A 21,788-nucleotide genomic window follows, 5' to 3' on the forward strand; every position below is an offset into this window, starting at 1 on the left:
TGAAAAGGTTTAAGGGGTGAACCCCCAGTCCGATGGAGCCAATCTATAAGCTTCTCTGACAATGTAGGATCTGCAAAGCCAGTCCAAGGGTCAACCCATGTGCCAAGATATCTTTCTGAGCTCCCTGGGTCGATCATGTTAAGAGGGGATCCATTAATTCTCCATGCGGGACAATCATTGATGGTATACGAGTCCCTTGTTGGCTTGATGTAGAAGCCATGACATTTTTCCCCTTGGGTACGGAGGCCAGTAAGATTACAAAAGGCTTCCAGAATCCCGATGTTACAACACATGCCGTCCCAAGAGTCACTCAGCAGCACCAGGTCATCAGCAAACGCCATAGCCATAACTTTGCAATCACCGTGATGGAATCCTTCACCCTCACTCTCAAGTTTACATAGAAGAGGATCCATCGCCAAGTTAAACAGCAGAGGTGACATAGGGTCGCCTTGCTTGACACCTAAGCGAATGTATATGGGATCTGTCCTTTCTCTTTCCATGGAAATGTAAGTCTTAATATCATGGTACATTTCCCTCACCAACTCTATCATGTGTGGATCCACCCCTCTTTGGACCCTCAAATACATGCTGATGACAAACAGTGTCAAAGGCCTTAGCAATGTCCACGAACACGACCCCCAGATGTTTGTGCTCTCGCTTAGCTGTTTTTACCACAAGTTGTAACAACTTGAGGTTTTCGGCACAACCTGATGCGCAAATAAAACCCCGGTGCCAGGGGTTAATGGGACATGCCTTGGAAAGCCTCGCTGTAGCTTTCCTGGAAAATCGCCTAATCACCACTGAACCAATAGTGATAGGCCTCCAGTTATTGATATCACCAAGCTTCTCTGCATCTGAAGACTTGGGTATCAAGACTGTCCTGCAGTCCCGCAGTGCATCTGGAATCGTACCGGTAGTAAGCCAGAGGTTGAAGATCTCAGTCAACCGGGAAAACTTCGGGTCTTTTTTAACTAGCTGACTCAACGTAATCCCGCCTGGCCCGCGAGCAGAGGTCTTAGACATCTCGCTCCCATTCTTATTGATCTCTTTTTCAGTAATCAACACCTCGAACACTGTATTATCCACCTCCTTATATGGAGGAAAGTTCAGTAGGCCACCAAATATGCCAGATGTGCCAGATCCCACCTCTTTTTAAAGTGCTTGTGGACAATACTAGGTGGTAATTGGCACTGAAAGGCTTCCAGATGTTCGTTTTTGGGGCTGGCATGATGTCAGGGGCCGCCGGCAGCACCAGAAAAAGGATGACCAGCAGGGTGAATGCGGCTGCACACGAACTGAGCCCAGCTAGCTCCACAAATGGCACAGCCACAGCCTGGCTGGGCCGGCCGTGTGGCCACGTCAGCCTTGGCTCCAGGCAGGGAGCAGCTGAGGCAAACGGCCAGCTTCCAGGGACCTTGTCTTGGTTTGGAAAGACAGGAGTCTCCTAAGGAAGATAGGAGCCTCCCCTGAAATGGAGAATATAAACCCTCCCCACCCCTCCAAATTGCTATAATTTTAAATTAAGGGGCTCTCAGGCAAAGATATGGGAGCAGGAAATAACAGTTCTTTAATGGGGAGAAAAAAAAAATAAAATAAACAATGCAGTCAGCTAGAACAACACTGACAGAGTCAGAACCCAACCTGACACCCTGTCGGCCAGGGTGTTGATGGTAGTCCGATTGAAAATGTGGCTACAGTGCTCTGAAGTATCAGGTGTGGTTCTGTTGGAGCAAGGAGGATCTGTAGAGAAGGATGTAGTCTTCCTCTGAAGATCCAGGAGGAAAAGGCAGCTGTTGTTCCTCTGGGGAATCCCGTGGAGAAAAAGCTGTGTTGGAGTGTCATAATCTCAGACTATATCTGTGTAGCAGTGCTTGGCTCCTCCCTCTGGGCAGAGCATCTCTCAATGGGATATTATAGTTCTTATCAGTCATGCACTGATATTCAATAGTCTGTTATCAGTAGAGGTCCCCTCCCGAGGAAGGTGTGAATGTGGTCATTCAAAGAGAGAGATAAGGCAAACTGCTCACTTGACAAGGTAATCAGCCACACAGATGGTAATGGAAAACATCTTGCATGCAATCTTCAACAGAGCTCTCCCACGGCAGAGGTGAGAGAAGGCGTCCCTGAGAGGCAGAGCGGAGTGGGCGGCAGCAATGCGAAGTGGTGGTGAGACGAATGACCAAGCGAGGCAGGCAGCTGTCCGCAGCGGGGGTAGGGTTTATTCAGGACAGGAGGTACAGAGGAGGTGGGAGACTGCAGGCAACTGCCCCCGATCCACCCCTTGGGTAGGGCAGTTAAAGAATCCCCGAGGGGAGGAGCAGACCACAGTAAACCAATAGCAATACATAACAAAATGATGAGCATGAGACAATATCCAATAGCAACACAACAAGGGAGTGGCTTCCCTCCCTGCTCCAATCGCCCTCTACCCGGGTAGAAGTTTCTAGGACTGGGGTGTGGGCAGAAGGTGACAGACAGGAGGGTTACCAGGGAAACATGGGAGGGGAAAATCAAGATAATGAGGAAAACAAGGAGGGGTTTACAGATTGATGAGGGAATGGATACGAAAAGCGGGAGTTGTCATGGGGACCTGTGATTGACGGTTAACCTGCTTGGGGGAGAGGGGAAAGGAGACCCTGAAACAGAGCTCTAAGGAAGCCATTTTGAGTAAATTAGTACAACTTACAAAAATCAAAAAAACTACAACATAGAACTGTGTAAAACAAACAACGCACACACCACAACAGGTGAAGGGTGCCGCGACCACTCCAGGGGACATTCTCTAAACTGGACCTATTGAAAACAGAATATATAAGACGTATGAAAAACAAGATGAGCGCCTGTTCCCAGGGGGAAAGGGGGAGGTCTGAAAACAGGGCTCACTGAAAACTCTTTGGAGGAAATGGGAGAGGGAGGCCTCAACTCCGCCTCTTTCGCTGCCAGCTTGCCACCCGGACTTGGGGGGTGGAAGGCATTGCCTTGGTCATCTTTGGCACAAAGGGCCGGACCCACTTGGAGGGAACCCATTGGAGACCCGAGGGGGTGGACACACATGCGTATCCCCACCCCCAAGCATCACTAAGTCACAGGGCCCCTCCATCCGCCAGGTCTCCGGGTCCTTCACCATCACTGGTGGTCTTTTCTTCGGCTGCAGATTTCCGTGCACCCCAAAGTGCTGAACAATCAGTGGATTTAAGTTCTCGAAGGAACAATTTAAGAAATTAATTGTGAAAAGGGCCCGAGATAACTGGGACTGAGGGGACTCCACCTTCCTAATTGGAGAAAGATGTGACAAGACTTTTTTGAGTTTTTGGTGGATCCTCTCAACCATGGCCTGTCCGGTGGGGGAGTAGGGGATGCCGGTTTTATGCTCTATTCCCCATCGCTGCAGGAAAGCCTGGAGTTCCCTGGAAATGTACACGGGCCCGTTGTCTGATTTTATAACTTTGGGGATGCCCAACACAGAGAAGGCCTGGAGGAGATGTCTGTCAACATCCGGGGCCTTCTCCCCCGTGTGGGCAGAGGTGAAGACGACACTGGAGAAAGTGTCAACAGAAACATGAACAAACTTGAGGTGGCCGAATCAGGGAAAATGGGTGACATCAGTCTGCCACACCTCACAACTGGAGAGCCCCCTAGGATTTGCGCCAGCAGGCATAGATGGAAGCTGATCCCGCTGGCACTGAGGGCATGTGGCCACAATGGCCTTGGCCTGGTAACGCGTCAGATGGAATTGGCGGACCAGACCAGGTGCATTTTGATGGAACAGCTGGTGGCTCAGCTTCGCTTGCTGAAACACATCAAGGAGTGGGGCCATCCGAACAGCTGCGGCAATGGCCCAATCCACAGGATCTGCTGCCAGAGCATTGGCCTGCTCAGGGTCAGCCACCAGGGCATCAGCCTGGCGGTTTCCCTCGGCAATGGTCCCGGGCAAGTCTGTGTAGGATCGCATGTGCATGACATAAAACATTTGCTCCCGGTGGGAGATGAGCTAGATCAATCTTTGGAGCAAATTAAACAAGGCCGAATTCTGAACCTCTTGGAGGACAGCATTTTCTGCCCTCGCTACTACACCGGCAACATAAGCTGAGTCCGTTACCAAATTAAAAGGTGTATCTTTGAATTTCTCAAATGCTCTGACAACTGCGTCCAACTGGGCTACTTGAGGTGAGCCCTCAATGATGGCAACATCCATCTCCCACCGCCAAGTTTGCAGGTCCCTCCAAGTCATTACTGACTTGTGGGTCCTGCTGGATGCATCAGTGAAAACTGTCAGAGCATCGAGTGGGATTCTACTCTGAATTTTCTTTGCAGTGAATTTGAAACAATCTAGATCTGAACCGAATAAATGATGGGAAGGCCGCTGAATGTCAATCTGGCCGGTATAGTTGGCGAGAGCGAACTGCAAAACTTCGCTCTCCTCCAGAAGTTCGATAATCATTTTTAATTTCAGCTTCCCATCCTTTAATTCAATGGGAATGTGCACACACGTGAAATCCACACCTGCCAACTCCCTGATCTGCGATCTTCCTTTGCGGATCAGTTCTGCCACCAGCTCATGTGGCCTTGTGATTCTCTTGGACCGATGGTGGCTGAGGAACTGTTGGTGTGCGTGTTGTTTTTCATGATTTTAATGTTCTAAAGTTGAGTTTTACAAGTTTTATATTTTATTCCCATTAAGTTTTATTGAGTTAAGATGGCGACTGAGCAGGGGATTTCCAGGGCTCCCTCCCCCTCCCACGGTGTCCGTTATCTGTCAATTATCCGGGTCCTCCTTGTTTTATGTTAATTCCTTTGTCCATCAATGTTCCCCCTCCTCTGTTTCCCTGGTGACCCCCCTGTCCATCACCCCCACCCCACTCCCAGGGTCTGGAAGGTTCCTCGGGGTTCGGGTGGTGATTGGGCTAGGGGGGAAAGCCACTCCTTTGGGTTCTGTTGATTTGCTGTTTAGTATCACCTCATTTGATGTATTGTCTTCTAATTGGTTAGTGTTGTCTCTCCCTCCCCCTGGGGTCGGCTTTATAAGGCTTGACCAGGGGGAGGTTCTTGGTCAGTTTGTCGTGTCCCCTCTCCCTCTCGTACCTTCCCTGCTCCTTAATAAACCCTTCTCCTACCACGGCAAGCTGACTGACTCGTGTTATTCTTCATCTGCTCCACCGCTTCGCTAACGCCGCTGCCTGTGCTCCTCTTCGTCTCTCCTCTCTGGGACGCCACCTGTGGCTATACCGCCCAGGGGTCCCAGGTCGCCGGGGGATCGGCTCTGTCCTTCGACAGCCAGTCGTCCTCTGGCCAGGACAGACTGTGGCCGCTCGCAAACTCTCCCTCCCAGAGTCCCTGCTCTGTGGAGCGTGCCGGGCCACTTCCAGTGACCAACCGCAAGGAACACCCACTCTATGATCAAGAGGGGGTCACTCAAGCCCTGGTCCTTGCCCTTGCTCTTGCCCGATGACTTGGGAACCTTGGGGGCTCATCCCATTGGTAGATGAGCCCATGGAAGTATTGCAACTTTCCCAAGATAATGAACTTGAAGGGCAGGCCTGGGTGGTAACGGTGGGCCTGCCTTGCCTCAATGATCTCAAGGATCTCCAGTTTCGCCTTGGCCTCTGGGGTGAGCTCCCTCTGAGAACACAGCTCCTCTCCCTCTTTTTTACATAACAAATCAAAGAGGGAGCTAGGCTTTCGGTGGTCACGCCCAGCCAGGGTCTCACCCAGTTCAACGCCCCACACAGGCTGTGGGTGTCCGCCAAAGTCTTCACCCTCGGGTGAATGGCTAGATTCTGAGGAGCAGTGGTCCTCTTGGTGATCTCAAGGCCCAAGAACTTCCAGGGGGGCATCCACTGAATCTTGTCCTCCTGGAGCTCGAACCCTGCAGCGACTAAACAATTAGTTACACTTGCCAGTACGTGGGCCAACAGTTCATCGTGTGGGCACAGACCAAAACATCATCCATGTAATTGCTGGAGTGCCAGTCCTTGAGCTCCGGCTAGCTCCCAACACACCAGCAGCCTGGCTGGAGGCGGGGCTGAAGGGGGAGCACTGAAGCTGGGCAGGGCTGACAAAAGCGGGGCGGAGCTGGGAGACAGGAAAGGGTTGAGAGAAGGAAGGAAGGAAGGGATTCTGTGGCGGGAGAGGAGAAGTATTATGGGGAGGAGAGGGGGAATTTTCCCACCACGGAGCCTCGTGGCCCCCACCACCCTGAGCTCCACAGGAGCCATCTTGAGCAGGGACCACGAAGCGAACTTTAGAATTTAACTTTGGGGACTTTCCAACGTGGAATGGAGGAGCAGGGGAAGAGGGGGGCATGGGAGAGCCTGCAGGCATCTGGGCCCTTTGATGCCTGCAGTGGGGGGATTGGCAACCCTGAGAGGGGCCAGGATGGTGGAAAGAATTCTGCCCGCTGTAGTCGGGGGCTGCCCACCTCAGGATTCTAAGTTTTTTCGAAACAGAGGGAGAGGTGTGAGGGGTAGGGACATGGGAATGGGACGAACTAGGGATTGCACTAAAACTGGAACAACCTTGAAAAGAACTTGAAGCTCGGGGGTGCTCTCCCTGTTCTTTTCTCCTTTTATTCTCCAACACAGAAATAATCTGTGACACCCAATGCAGGTGTTTGGTCAAATCAACCCTTTTTGTTATAGAAATCCCGTCTGACCTGGTCAAATCTGTTAATTTGCAACCTCTTCCCAAAAATGGAGGTCCCTACAACGGTCAGGGGTAACATCTCTGAACTGGGAGTAGACCCACCAAATCAAACTTTTTAATTCTTTTTTCTTGATAGAAACTTCCCCCCCAACTAAAATCCCCCCAACAACAAACAGAGCCTCCCTTTGCACAGTGGACAGTCGTGCACCCATGACTACGATGTTAACAAACTGTGCAAGCACACGACACCTGCAAATTAAAATTTAGGAAAAAGGAGAATGAAGCAAAGAATGAGGGGAAGAAGAAGGTTTCCCGTCTGGACCCCTGCCAGAAATCGACACATGTCAGGGAAAAAGAAAATCAAGCTCACCGCCCCAAAGTTACGATGGTGGCACCCGCCGTCCCAAAGTTTCGACGACGGGGGGTTGTGTTAAAAGACTGGGGGGGTGAAAAGCAGAAAACTCACCAAATCCAGACTGGGAACGAAAGGAGGAACCGGGTGTCATTGATCGTGCCACAAGGACCGCTCCCAGGTGCAGGAGGCAATCGGTCCAATCCTCTGGAGCGCAACTCCCAGCGACCAGGGGTCTGCTACTACAGAGGTGCTACTGTGCCCAATGAAGCAGATGAGCTTCGGTCCGCAGGTCCGATGTAGTCCAAACGACTAGGAAAGGAATGCCCCACCTTGGGAGCCAGCAGCTGTTGCCGTGCAGGAGTCTGAGCCCGGCTATGCCCACAGAAGCACACCAACAGCCTGTGTGTGACTGCTGCATGGCCACACAGCACTGACTCCAGACAGGAGGCAGGTGAGGCGTACAGCAGCCTAAGGTGCTCTGTCTCGTGGTGTGGCAGAGAATGCAGCACCTTGGGAGGCGAGGCAGACAGCAGCAGGAATGAGGCGCAGGCACGAAGAAGGCAAAGGAGGCAGACAGTTCTCCGCAGCAGGAACCAGGTTTATTGAGAAGGGGCGAAGGCTGCAGGGGACTGCCCTGAGGGGCGGGGTTAACAGACAATATAAAGGCTCCCAGAAGGCAGGGGCAACCCACCCCCTGGCCAGTTACAGAACATAATAGAATGAGTGATACAATGAGACAACAAATGGGGGAGTTGTTGGGGAGGAGAAACCACTCCTGATCCAATCACTCCCTGCCCAGTGTAGAAGGTTCTGGGGAGAAGGCGTGGGCAGGGAGTGACAGACAAGGAAGTTACCAGGGAAACCAAGGAGGGGACAAGGGAGAAACCATAGATACAAGGGAGGGGACAAATGATTGACTTGAAGGGTCGGGGCAGTCTCCTAGCAACCGAGGAGAGAGACAGGGCAGTGGCAGGAAAAGGGAGTTCAGGCAGAACCATTATAACAGAAACATAGGGGAACATGGACTGAACCAACTGTAAATAACTTGAACATTAAAATACAACTTAAACATTGAACCTGCTTAAAACATTACTGTGAACAGAAAAGCGGCCGCACTGCAACAGTATCTCATACATTGTCCAGACTTCTAGGCATTCAGGTCTGCTTGGCTATAACTCATCTGGATTTTTAGGCTCTCAGGCTCTTGGTCTGCCTGACTCCACCGTCTTATTTCTCTTAGATCTGCAGTCATCTTCCTGAATCACCATGGGATCACATTGGTTAATATTAAATCCTTCTTCACAAACCACCACTGGCATGCTTTCCAAAAGCCCAGGCTAGCCTCAGCACAGACCAGCAGTCAGCTGGGGTGACAGCCTGCAGGCAGGAGCGTCAGCTCTATATCTGAGACAGGCTCACCAAGGCTGTCACCTAGAGTGCCCTCCCACGGCTGATGCTGGTGACGCTTCACTCCAGGATGAGGCTGAGGAAGTTCCAATGAGCCGACAGAAAGGCAGGAGACAGACAGCGCTCCACAGCAAAGTGGTCGGTTTATTAACCAAACACGGGAGCAACTACAGCGAACAGTGGGTGCAGTGGGATTATAAAGGGAAGGGGGATGGTCTTCAGGGGACAAATCAAATTACAAGGGGAGATGACAGACATAATACAGGGACCAGTGGGAATCCAAGTGGGGAGGAGTTCCAGCTCCTGATCCAATCACCCTCCGTCCTGGGTAGAAGCTTCTAGGGAAGGGGTAAGGACAGAGAGTGATGGACAGGGCACTGGGAGGAGAGAACATAACTGTTGACATGGTAATCTGGGAGGTGTTTGGGTGATACCATGGAAACAAAGGTGGGGACAAAGGATTGACACAAAAGTGGATACAGTGGTGGTGGGAGAAACTATAGTAACGGGGCGGGGAAAACTGATTGGCATATAGCAGAACAGCAAAGGCGGGAAGGGGAGCCCTGGGCAGAACCATTTTGACTTAAAATGGGGAAGGGTGGAACAAACCAACTGTGTATTACATAAAACTTGAACTTATACAATGAACAACTGAGAATAAATAAAAGAATACACCACAACACACCACAAGGTCATGTCAAAATCACGTCCTTACTGCTCTCTCTATAGTTCTCTACCCAAATCACCATGGGATCACGTTGGGCTCACCAACTGTTGTCATCATATTGCAAAAGTTCCATGCCTTCTCGGTGATTTCTCATAGGCAGCTGCTGGAGTTCCTGCCCGAAATTTCCCGGCTAGAAAAGGGCAGCACGGGGTCCAGCAGTCCTGGGGGGGCTGAGAGCTGTGGCAGCGAGCAGCGACTCCGGGGTGGAGATTGGCTCGGCAGGCTCTCAGCCTGGGGTCACAACCTCCCACGGCAGTGGTGGCAGGCTTCGTGCCCCGACCCTCGGACGAGGGGAAAACTGGCCACCAGAGAGGTCAGCAGGTGTGAAGGAAAGAGGCAGCAGACGACCTCAGCGGATAACGTTGGTTTATTGTCCAACCAGGAGAAGGGATGAACTGGGAAAGGGCTGAGGAGGTCTGCCGATGAGAAGCTGGGTGCAACCAGCTTAAATACAGTGAGGGTGGAACAGAAGCAACCAAGAATGATTGGGCAAGTGTCGTGGGATGACCGCTTTTATCCCAATATCATGTATTGTGTCTGGCAGCTGTGTTTTTTTATTCCTCTCTCTCTCTCTCTCTCTCTTCCCCCCGCCTCCCGGCCGTCTTGCCGCGGCGGGGCGGGGAGGGAGGAGGGAGGGGGGACTGGGTGCACTTTGCCTTTTTTTTTTTTTTGGTTTTTTTTGGTTTGCTGGCTTTGAGCTGCTTGGCTGGCTGGCCGGCTTGCTTCTGCTTGCTGCTTCGCTTGCTTGCTACTGCCTTAGCCCTAGCTGATAGCTGCTTTCTTTTTCCCTTTGCTGCTTTCTGCGCTGGTTTTTTTTCCCTCTTTTTCCCTTTTCTTTCGTCCTCTCTTTCTTACCCTCCCCTGAAGATACTGGACCGGCTCTGGACCTGACCTGGGACGTCCGACATCCAGCGGGATCTCTGGAGCCTGCAAGAGAAGCTTGGCACCCTCCACAACACTGAACTGGTTTTTCTTTTCTTTTCTTGTGTTGGGGAGTGTTCTTTTGTTATTTGTCAATAAATAGGTTTTGTTTTCCACTTTGCTCCTCGAGGAATTCCTTCCCGAACCGGTGTTTGGGGGAAACTCCCTTTTGGAGATTTCCCCTAATTTTGTCCTGAACCAGGACAGCAGGGAAAGAGAAGGGCAGAGCACGGGACCTATGAGATACGACGAGAGGAGGGAGAAGGGTGTGGCCGAGGCCGGGGGACTAGTCCTGACCCGACTAGAGAAGAACCCTCTAGAAACCGGGCCGGGCTGGGGGGGAGATTGGCAGGCTCGGGGAGGAGAGGCTACACCTGACAGACCGGGCATCACAGATGTGGATTGGCTAATACACAAAGTAAGAGGGAGAGTGACAGGAAAGACTCGCTCAACCAGGGGAGGGACCTGTGGGGAACGAACCATCACTAAACGAGATAAAAGGGGGGCGGAACAAACCATCAGACAATACAAGAAACAGAACCCGTACAACTGTCAAAGCTCAGAGAGAAAAAAAAAACGAACGTACCGCAACAGGCAGCTCCTCATAGTGTAATAAATAGGGCCAGGAGACCAGCTCCTTTAAAAGGCCTTTATTAAAGACAGCTCTGGGAGTGGAACCCGAGGCATTGCGCGCACACCGCTACTGCTCCCACAGGACGACGCTGAGGAGGACGAGTGCAGCTTTGTCTCTCAGCAGAGCTAGGGCTTCTGTCCTCACAAGAGTCCTTAGGAAGGCGATATTGGCTCGTAGCCTAGGGCTATCCTCCAAGATGAGTACTATCAAAATTATGGTGACAGGACGGAATCCGGCTCTGGTCAAGAGTGGGTGACTTAGTTTGGTTCTGGTGGGTTAAAGTTAAAGTTAATGTGCTGCTTTGTTGTTTTGAGAGGGTTCATACAGCTCCCTCAGCCCTTCATTTGTGTTAAATCCAGGTGCAAGTCCTCCTGGGAGTGGGGGAGCAGGGGAAGTGGTTCCCGACGGGAATGGATAAAAATCCAGGGTGAGACGGAAAGGGGTACAAATACAGAGTATGACAGGGAGAGATACAAATACAAGGTAAAATAGTGACACATAACAGTGGCAACTAAGGCAAACCTTAGAATTCTAACATTTAATGTTTAACAACAGACTAACACGGGGTATAAATACAGAGTATGACAAATACAGGGTAAAATAGTCACATTTAACAATGGCAACTAAAGGCAAGTCCTAGAACTCTAACATTCAATGTTTAATGACAGACCAACACTTCAAATTAAGACCTTATCAACTTCATTAACATCAACTACCAATTACTACTCTGAAAAAAAAGAGCTCTGATTTTCATTCCTCACACCTCCCATGGGGCAAAAAACAACAGTTTTTCCATGGGCCATTAGTTCAGGGGGTCCACTTTTTAAGGATGAGTTGTTCTAGTATAAAAGCAAGGGTGCACTTCCTCTGCCTCTGAAACTAAGGGCTCACTCTCTATTCAAGCCTCTCACCAGACCACAGCTTCTCAGCAGCTGCTGGCGAGCGATTCCTCGAGCTCCGGCTAGCCCCAGCACACACTAGCAGCCTGGCGTGGCAGCAGCGTTGTCATGGAGCAGCAGCTCCAAGCGGGAGACAGGATCCGGCATCCTGCTGCCTAGAGCGACCTCTCTACGGCTGAGGTAGAGAGGCTTCGCCCTTGGCCGGTGAGCAGGAAAAGACTCCAGCGAGCGCACAGGAATAACTCAGAAGCAAGACAGTTGTCTGCAGCAGGAAAGGGATTTATTAGGAAGGAAGGAAGGCTGCAGGCAACTGCCCCGAGGGGCGGGGTGAACAGAGATTTTAAAGGATCTCAGAAGGGAGGAGCAACCCACCCCTGGGCAAATGATCATACAGAAAGCAATGATTGATATAAGTAACAATGAATGGGGGATTAGCTGGGGAGGGGAAAAAACTTCTGGTCCAATCACTCCCTGCCCAGAGTGGAAGGTTCTAGGGAGAGGGTGTGGGCAGAGAGTGATGGACAGGGCAGTTGCTAGGGGAACATAGGAGGGGTCAAGGAGAAACCATAACAACGAAGGAGGGGACAAATGATAGACATGGAGGAATGGCGGGAGTTGCCTAGACAACCGGGGAGGGGACAAAGGATTGACAGGTGCAGTGGCGGGAAGGGAGCACTAGGCAGAACCATTATAACAAACAAATGGGGGGGAAACAGATTGTACCAACTAAACATGACATGAACATTTAAGATATAACTTGTACAATGAACTTATAAAGAACATAACTAAGAACAGAAAAAGCAGTCACACCGCAACAAGCATCCACATATTCCAGTGTGAGCATCTTTTCCTTATGGGCTGTGGGTGAATTCTGCATCCCTCCATGCAATTCATTAATTACAAGGAAATAGTTTTTTGTATTATAGTCCTCACCACAGCTTGCAGAAGAATCTCAGCTCTGAGGCTTGGGACACCTCCTCCCCCCTCCCTCCTTTGCACTGACCTTAGTGTCGCCGTGTTCTCCTCATGTGTCTTCACCTTTTCTTCCTCTCTGATTTGAGAGAGAATTGGTGTATGTAGGTTCGTCTGCTCTCAAGTTCTACCTATGAATTGAAAAGATTTTATAGAGTTCTGCAGTGCTGAAAAGTTCATCTCATCCAGGCTTCAGACTGGGGAATTGCTGTGCCTCTCGCTGCTGATCGTGTGGTCCCTGCTGGCACTGAGCAAGCTGCACCAGCTGCTGGCTTCGCTCCACACCTTTTCTTCATGTGGGGTGCTAAAAAAGAAAAGCTGCTGCCTCCACTTTTGTCTTTCTGTCTGCAACATAGCTGGCTAAAAGCAGCCAAGCAAATAAAGTCCATTGCAAGCCATACTGAGATAGCCATGGCTGCACAGCACCACCCTGGCCGCACAGATTTCAGCTGCGCAGTCCTGTCCACTTGGCTGCTCCTGGATCAGGATGGTGGTGACCACATGGCTGCTTGTGGCACCAGGACATCCCCCAGTGGCTCAGCCTGGTGGCTGCACCAGCACAGGGTCCAGCAACCACCTCCAAAAGGGGGGCCTGGCTGGCTGCACTGGGAAGGAGCCAAACAGCCCCCACCACCACCACCACTCCAAAGGCAGGGAGACAGAGAGGTTCCTGTGGTTCCTGTGGTTTCTGTCATTCTTAAATATCTTATCATAGAAGCGTTAGCAGCTTTTCTAATTGCCTTAGCTGTGTGCCTATTCTCAAAAGCAGCCAGTGACTGGTTTTGCCAGGCATGCCAGCAGCTCCTCACAGCAAAAATCACTTCCATGACTGGCTTTTTCCCCTTTTTCCCTCCTCACCAAAAACCAAGCTATTTAAAACCACCACATGTCCCCTCAAACATGAGAGTGGTGGACTCGGACTCCTTCTGCATTTAGTTTAACACTATTTGCAGCTGCTTTACATGTTCCTCAGAGTGTTTTTAATACTTTCCAGATGAGAGGTCATAAGGCAAAGTTTAATACCAGATATGCTCACATGTGATACCAAAATGTTCCTCTTCATGAAGCTGTTGTAAAAGATATTATCTCATGTTCTAGTAACTTCATTCTTCATTTTTTTTAATATGATGACAGTAAAATACTCATCTATGTTACCTGAAGTAATAGTGCAACTGCCTGATTTCATCTGGAGGAGACAGAGAGGTGGTGGGATGACCTCCTGTAAAAACACAGCTGTATAATGCCAGGTATGTACAGATTCCTCTAGCTCTATCTTTCACATTTCCTAGATCCAGCTCATCAATGTTCCAGGTGATCAGTGAGAAGTTGCTGTCATCTTTTGGCTGTGAGACTGCACTGGCATTACTTGTCATTGCATCTGCAGTGAGGTCAATAGAGCTGCTGGTGTGTGCCTAGGCCAGAGCTGCCCTGCCTGCTGCTGCCACCAGTTAAAATGTCACGTTGTGCTGTGGGAATTGCGAGAAGTTATTTTAAAAACAGATGGTCAGGCACAGCAATGGGGAACTAAGACACATGGACCTCCTTGCTTGTCCAGAAGATTGTTTATTGTATCAAGCAAAACACTTTTATGTTCTAAACTTAGCCCAAAAGCACTCATTGGCCTGACACTGCAGTGTCACTGTTCATGTGTCCCTTTACCCAGTCAGCTCTCTGACCATGTGGTGTCCATGCTCCTCCCCAGCCAATCACTGCCCCATGCCCATGCCAGCCATACAACCTGATTTCTGGTTACAGGACCTGGTTTGCACCTTGCTGTTACCCAGCCTTTCCCAAAGTGCTTATTGTTGAGCTGAATTGAACAGGATTTCTTGTCTCCCACAGTCAGAAATTAAATTAAACCAAATGAGGCAAGCATTGTATCTGAGAATCATTTATTGGTAAAGAAAGAATAAAATAAATAAAATAAAATAAAATAAAATAAAATAAAATAAAATAAAATAAAATAAAATAAAATAAAATAAAATAAAGCCACCCTACTAAAGAGGGCTAGAAAATACAAAGAATGAGGAAGAAAAATGAGAGGGAGAGAGGGGAGACAGAGGGAGAAAGAGGGCTTTACCACCAGGTGCTGGGTTCTCAATGTCCACAAGGTGAGAGCTCTGCACGCTGCCTGCCTGGAACAACTCCTGTGGTGACAGGCGACTGGACACGAGGCAAGGGACAGCTAAGGCATGCGGTTGAGAGGCCTGGACAGGGCTGCAGTGAGGATCACAGTGATGGTCAGGCTCAGAGGTGGGCAGGGTTGGATGCAGGTGACTTAGGCAGGGATGCAGAGATGAATGAGGCAGGGTGCTGCTCAGGGACACAGGGAGGCAGGACAGATGCAAGGGCAAGCAAGAGCCAGCGAGGACAGGAGAGCCAAAAGGCAGGCTGGGGCCAGGGCAAAAATGCAAGACTCCAAAGCCCCTAGAGCTTGTGATGCTGTCACTTTTTATGCCCCTGGCTGCTCCCAAGGTCCACCTGCTGACAGGAGACCATTGTCCCAGTCCAGTGTCCCACTGCAGTCCATTGTTAGAGACATTTTGCCATCGATTGCAGAGTGTCTCCGGAGGGTTCAGTGTTATGAATATGAATGAGGCCAAACTTTCTCCGGAGAAAGAGGTTCTTGTTTATTAAAATAGCTGCAAGGAACAGAGTACCCAGGATAAGCCCAGGCACCCACACAGCGAGCCAAAACCAGAACAGTGCGCTAACCCCAAGTGCACTGGGTTGTCCCCAGAAAACAAGTTTCCAAAAAGAAGAAGAACCCCGACCCAACCGAACTCCCCCCATTTATAGCCCCCTTTGAATCCAGGATTGGTCCATTTTCGATCCGCATGATGATTGGTCCATTTCCAGACTTCTCATTGGTCTTTAACACTGTTCATTCTGGGCCAATCATTTCTGCTTTGAATGATTGGTCAGATCTTCCATCCAATCCCTCTTTGACCTCGCCTTCCCCTGCCAGACCGCCCTTCCACCAAACCCTGGACCCTTCTCCTAGAACATTCTAATAAGCCCCCCAACTCTTAACATAATGCAATTAATATAACATAATTAATACAATATAATTGAACTATGCCCTAATTTAACATAACTTAACTTTTACTTGTAACATTCAGTGTCTTTGGTGTTCCCCTGCTGACTCCCTGTCCCATGTGAGATATGAACTGGTTGCCAGGCAAGATCTCCCCAGAGACAAGGTTTTCCTCCATCTTCTCCTAGCTGCCTCCTTGACATGGCACACGTGCAACCCTCCCCCACCGGCCTCTGACAACCAGGGCTGAGACAAATCAAAAGTAAATTGGCTCCTCGCATCATCCTTTTAAATAAATCCATTAGAAGCACACAGAACTGTTTTATTCTGCCTGTCGGCAGTGTGGGTCACGCATTCTGAAGAGACAATTAACCTGAAGAGGGAAATTTGCAAGCACCAAGTTATTGCACTGAAAAGTAAAACCAAGGTCTTTTCACCTTATTATGTAAGACACTATAAAACGTTCAGTTTCTTGCTAGAGAGAGAGAATTTCCAGAGCAGAGATGAAAAGATAGGAGAAATGCTGAAGTGTGGGGTTTTCTTTTTCTTCTTCCCTTTTCTGTTAGGCTATCACTGAGAGAATTCAGTTCCACTGAGGGCCCATGTGGTGGCACTGTTTGCTGAAGTCTTTATTTCACAGACTGAAGGACAAATCCTACAGGAAGCAAAAGAGAAGGAAAAGGACAAATCTCACTAATGGAGCTTTTCACGTTGCAGTGGTCAAGTGATATGGTCAAGCCTCACTTTTATGTGCCTGAACCATCATGTTCTTTTCAGTCCCATTCCCAGGATTCCTGCACAGGGAGTATTGATCTTTTTATTTCTCCTTTTTTTCTTTTCTTTTCTTTTCTTTTTTCAGTTACAGCAAATACCAGAGAACAGAAAAATATATATTTTTAGCTAAATGCCCAAGGGTGGGATAATCTACAGATATATGTGTGTATGTTGCATATTTTTTCCTATCAGAAATATGATAACACTGAGCTAGTTAAACTTATTAACATTCCTGAATAGGAACTCAGAAATTTGAAATGCAGATGTGCTGAGCACATAGCTTGAAATTTCTTGTTTATTAGTTCCTATTTTATACCTTAAAAAGCATTCAATATGCTCCTGCTTGGAGCTGCTTGTGTTCACACTTCTGGTCTTTCACACTTTATGCAATGATTAAGAGTTAATATATCCCCTTTTCATGGAGGGAATACAGCCCTTTAAAGTCACTTATATAACTGAAATTTAGTGGCATCACTTGAGATAGCTTTGGTGGAGAGATTCAGGTGCCTAAAAATACCTGTCTAGGGCCTTTAGATGCCATGGGGCATCCAAGACACTCCTCCAGGAAAGACAGAGAAAATCTGGGGCACCCTGAGTCCCACTGGAAAGCCTATGGGCAGCAGGTGGGAAACCACATGGGATTATCTCTGAGCGCTACAAGACCTTTGTAAAGTCAGGATGCATCAGCCTTTGAGGAAAAGGATTCTGCTGGAGTCCCTGCCCAAATTTCCCGGCTAGAGCGCAGGCACCACAAGTCCAGCAGTCCTGGGGGGTGGCGAGCAGCAGCAGCAAGCGGCGGCTCCGGAACGGAGACTGGCTTGGCAAGCTCTCCACCTGAGGTCGCGACCTCCCATGTCTTGGTGGTCGGCTTCGCGCCTCAACCCTCGGACGAGGGGAATAAACAGGCTGCCAGTGAAGTCAGCGAGTGAGCAAAAAGGAGGCAGCAAACAACCTCAGCAAAACAGCATTGGTTTATTAGCCAACAGGGAGGGAACGAACCGGGGAAGGGCTGAGGAGGTTTGCCAGAGAAAATGGGGTGAAACAAGCTTAAATACAGTATGGGAGGATCCAAGCTACACAAGAGGAATTGGGCAAACAGGGGAAAGGCAGAGCATGAGACCAATAGAACATGAGGAGGGGAGGGACAAGGGGGTGGCCGAGGCCAAAGGACCAACCCCAACCCAGCCAGAGAAGAACCCTCTGGAACCTGGGCCGGGTTGGAAGGTAATTGACACGCTTGAGGAGAGGTGGGCACACATAACAGGCAGGGGAACTAAGGTGCAGATTGGCCGACATGCAGGGAGAGAGGGAGAGTGACAGGAGCAACTTGCTCAACCGGGGGAGGGACCTGCGGGGAATGAACCAACTTTAAAACAAGATGAAAGAGGGGGGGTGGAACAAACCATTGAACAATACACAAAACCAAACCCGTACAATTACTGAAGATCAGGAAAATGAACGCACCACAACAGGATTCAAAGACTGCTCACATCTGTGTGGCACTGGGGTGGGAGCTCCTTCCAGCCTTCCCTTCCAGGATGTATTCTCCTGTCCATTAGTTTGCTGCTGCCTTTGGAATTCTTAAGGCCCCGTGTCTCAGGGGAGGAAAGAGTGGTAGGAGTTTTCTGCTGTTTTATTTAATGAAATTGTTACAGCCAGAGTCAGAACAGGGGAGGGTGGGAGCTCATGGTTGTGAGGAAGGGACAAGAAAGAAGGATGGAGACTTCCTTTTCTGGCAGCAATAGCCCATTATGGCATTTTGTACCATTTGAGTCAGCATCTCTTTTTTTTTTCCCCCAGAGGGGTTTGGTGCTCTCTCCAGCAGGTCGACTGGCTGTTTTCAGGCCTCAAGCCATCATCTCTTCCTCAGATATGATGTGGGAGGATATTTCTCCTCTCCCTCATCATGGCTTATACCCCTTGTGGATCTACTCACCAAACTTTGTGGTGCTGGATGAGCCATGTGGATTTTGAAGATGGGGTTCAGCTGTTTCTATGTGAAAAGTGTCCCACAACTAAAATTGCAGCTAGGTGCAGTGGGACATTTCTGAAAGCATCAGCAAACTTTGGGCACCCAACTCCAGATAAACACTTGTGAAAGTCTTGCTTAGTCCTTTGCAGGAAGAGACATGATAGCTCAGCCTGTCCCACCTCTCATACTTCCATACTCTACCCCTAAAATACTCCCAGCTGAGTAGGGATAGATGTCATTTGTGGTCATTGTGAAAGTTTGATTGACTTTAGGATCCCCTTCCTAATCAAGCCTTTAACTTTTAAAGATGAAGCAGAGAAGAGCACAATGTAACAGCAATAAAAATAATTAGGGTTGGAAACGAGTCTTTGTTGCTGTCTGGGAATTTGCAGAGGAAACCTGAGTATAGACATGCACTGTTATTGTCATGCTGCATTGACATGCAGACTGATGGTTGCTCAGTGAATTTCTCTCTTCTTCTTCCAGTATATTGTGAGACAAATTTGCACAAGATGAGAATATTTACGTGTTCAAAATGCAGACTTCCAACCTGATACTGTAAGAAAGGAAGTTTGTAATTGAAAATTAATTCATACTGGAAAGTGTAGTCAATAGACAATTACTGAGATACAGCTTGTGTTTATTGCTTGAGGAATTTTACACAAGATTTATAACAACGAAAACCAATTACCTTTACATGTAAAGAACAGTCTAAAAAGATGAAACTTAATTAATGTAGAAGCCTTCAAACATTCTTTATCTCCTGCAAATAATCACCAACCAAACAGTAATTAAAAAAAAAAGTATGTGAAAGTCAGCATGTTATTCGTGTTGAAAAAGATTACAGAAAAATCCCCATATTGTACACATGCTTGTCCTATTAGTTTTGCAGAAGTGTGCCACAACCATTTTACTCTAGAAGAGTAGGAGGTGAAAATTTGATATATGTGAAATTGAAGTCAAGTAGGCACAATTTTTTATAATAATATTCAGGTGCACTGCTGCCTCTTCCGTCCTCTGTACCTGCTCTCTAGACCCCTCCAAAAACCCCAGAAACTTGGGAGTTACATTCTTCATGCAGAGACTTCAGAAGCAGTTTCCCATTAATTCCCATTTGTGGGAAAAAGTATTTGACACTTGACCCAAATCAGAGTCAATATGCTGTTCAGAGCTCTGACAAGAAATTCCTTATGGCTTCAAAATGAGACTCATACCAAAGGCCACTCTTTCAACCACTTTCTCCTGACCTGTAGTCATGTTCATTAAAAAAAAATTAAAGTATTAAAAATACTTCTTGAGACAAGTTACAGTGGGGACAATTTTCCTGCTCTTTAGAGGACTATACATACCTTGGAAAATGTTTATTTGGAGTCCACATCTGGGCTCATCAGGACAAGAGAGAGATGGAGCTCCTGGAGCAGGTCCAGGGGAGAGCTACAGAGATGAGGAAGGGCCTGGAGCATCTCCCTGCCTTAACTGATTCTGGAATTCTGTGGCACGCTGAATGCATTGCATTTCAAAATGCAATTTCAATACTTTTCCATCTAACAAGAGTTTTAAAAAAATCTCAGGATCTTAAAGGATCTTAAAGGCATAAGGCCAAAGAAGTCAGATCAACCAGAAGTCTCAACACCTATTATAGAAGACGGTTCAGAATGTGAAGACCACCTCAGCATAGCTGGAGCCCAAGGGCACTGGCCAAACTGGGACACTGAAAAATGGAAAGGTGAAGCCTCTTTCTCCAGAGTCCTGGATTGTTTGTTGTCCACGCATCCAGAACAAAATGCCTCCTGGGTTCAGGTCTTAAAAGACGCTTTCCCTAGACTTTGTTTCTGGAAATTGCCATTTTGGTTCAGGTTTTGGGGGAAGTTTGAGTCTTTCATTTTTTTTTTCTTGTTTTGTGACTCCCATACTGAACATATTTTGGTAAGGTAACTGAGGGGCCTTTGGCATTAGTGCTGTCAGGTTTTTTTCTTCTTTCCTCTCTGAAAGACAATAGTTTAAACTCTCAATGACTGAAATGCCTAGTTCTAACTGTGGTGTAGGTTCAAGATAAATTATGGACCATTGCAATGGTCTGTAGAAGTCAGATAGGAGAAAGCAATTATTCCTTTTCTTTCCCATTTTAAATCAGTGAAATTCAACCTGTTGACTTTGGTCTTTTGGTGAGTTAATATTTTCGTAATATTTTGCTCTCTGTCCAAAAATCTAAACAGAACATCCAAAATGAGGAGGGTGAAAATTTTCTTCTCTTCCTGATTGTAATGACCACAATTGACTTTTAGGCATGCATTTTGCTTTCCTTTTTACTTTTTTTTTTTTTTTAACTGTACTGATATGTGAATAAGTGAGTGGATTTTGCCTCTTGCTTAAGAAGATGAAGATCTTCTGTCTGAAACACTGTGAGTAAAAACGTGGTCATTGCAGGGGAGTTTTGCCTCCAGGCACAGGGAAGAAAAACAATGAGAACTGCAGTAATTTTTGCCCTGGAGTGCAAAGAAGCTGCGAATTAGTTACAGAGAGAGAAGTAAGTGCTTGTGAGTGGGAATGTTCCACTGATTTTCCCTCTTAAAATTATTTATGAGTTTAAAGAATAATTAGAATGGGAGGGAAAAAAAGCCACAAGATTTATGGATCTGGTAGTCTAGAGCTTGGGCTTTGTGCTGCTTTTTCCAGAGCTGCAGCAATCTTCGGGTTTATTTTAGGTGCTGGGAAGGCACCTAAATCTTTAACACCTGCACTAAAACAGAATTTAATGCTGAAGTGACCCAGGAGAGCGAAAAATATGCTGAGGGGAAGTGTGGTCTCCTGTGATTGTTTTCCATGTGAAATGTGTGAAAAGTGCAGAGCTCTCCTGGGGAAGTCACTCTTCCCCTTTCTCCTGTGCAAGCGGGGAATCAGGACCTGATGGCAGGGCAGATTTGGTGCTTTGTGAGCAGTTTTGGGCACAAAAGACAAAACGTGTGCGTGGGCTGTTATGCACAGACCTCCTGGGTGACTTCTCAGCACTTGATTACACTTTAATTATTTTTGTAATGCGAAAGTGAGCCTACTCTCCTGAGGAGAAAGAACTGCTTCTATTAATCTATCAGGCTATAGCAGGGGATCAGCAATTAGCTGTGTGCTTTCTATTCTGCTATAATTATTAATAATGAGCAGCCTACAGGAGCCGTGTTTTCCACAGCAAATCCCATTCCATCCAGCAGTCGGATGGGTTGTTTTGGTCACGGTTTGGGAGGTGGATCCAAGGGAGTGTGAGCTGAATTGAACAGACCCTGGGCAGGCAGGCAGCTCTGCCTGGTGCCTCCCCTGTGATGTGGTGGCATCAACAGCACCAGTCCTGGGAATGGCACAGACGGGTTCAGAGGAAGCTGCCAGGAGAACACAGCCCAAAACCTGATGAAGGAGCTTCCTTCCTCAATTCCTGTCTCTGCTATTAGCAGCGCAG

General features: G+C 48.2%; 1 pseudogene; it reads right to left on the minus strand.

The window, feature by feature from the left end:
- Nucleotides 1-13,426: 13,426 nt before the first annotated feature.
- Nucleotides 13,427-15,396, minus strand: LOC115915795 (annotated as a pseudogene).
- Nucleotides 15,397-21,788: the final 6,392 nt, after the last annotated feature.

The sequence above is a fragment of the Camarhynchus parvulus genome, chromosome Z (assembly GCF_901933205.1).
Source record: "Camarhynchus parvulus chromosome Z, STF_HiC, whole genome shotgun sequence".
Lineage (NCBI taxonomy): Eukaryota > Metazoa > Chordata > Aves > Passeriformes > Thraupidae > Camarhynchus > Camarhynchus parvulus.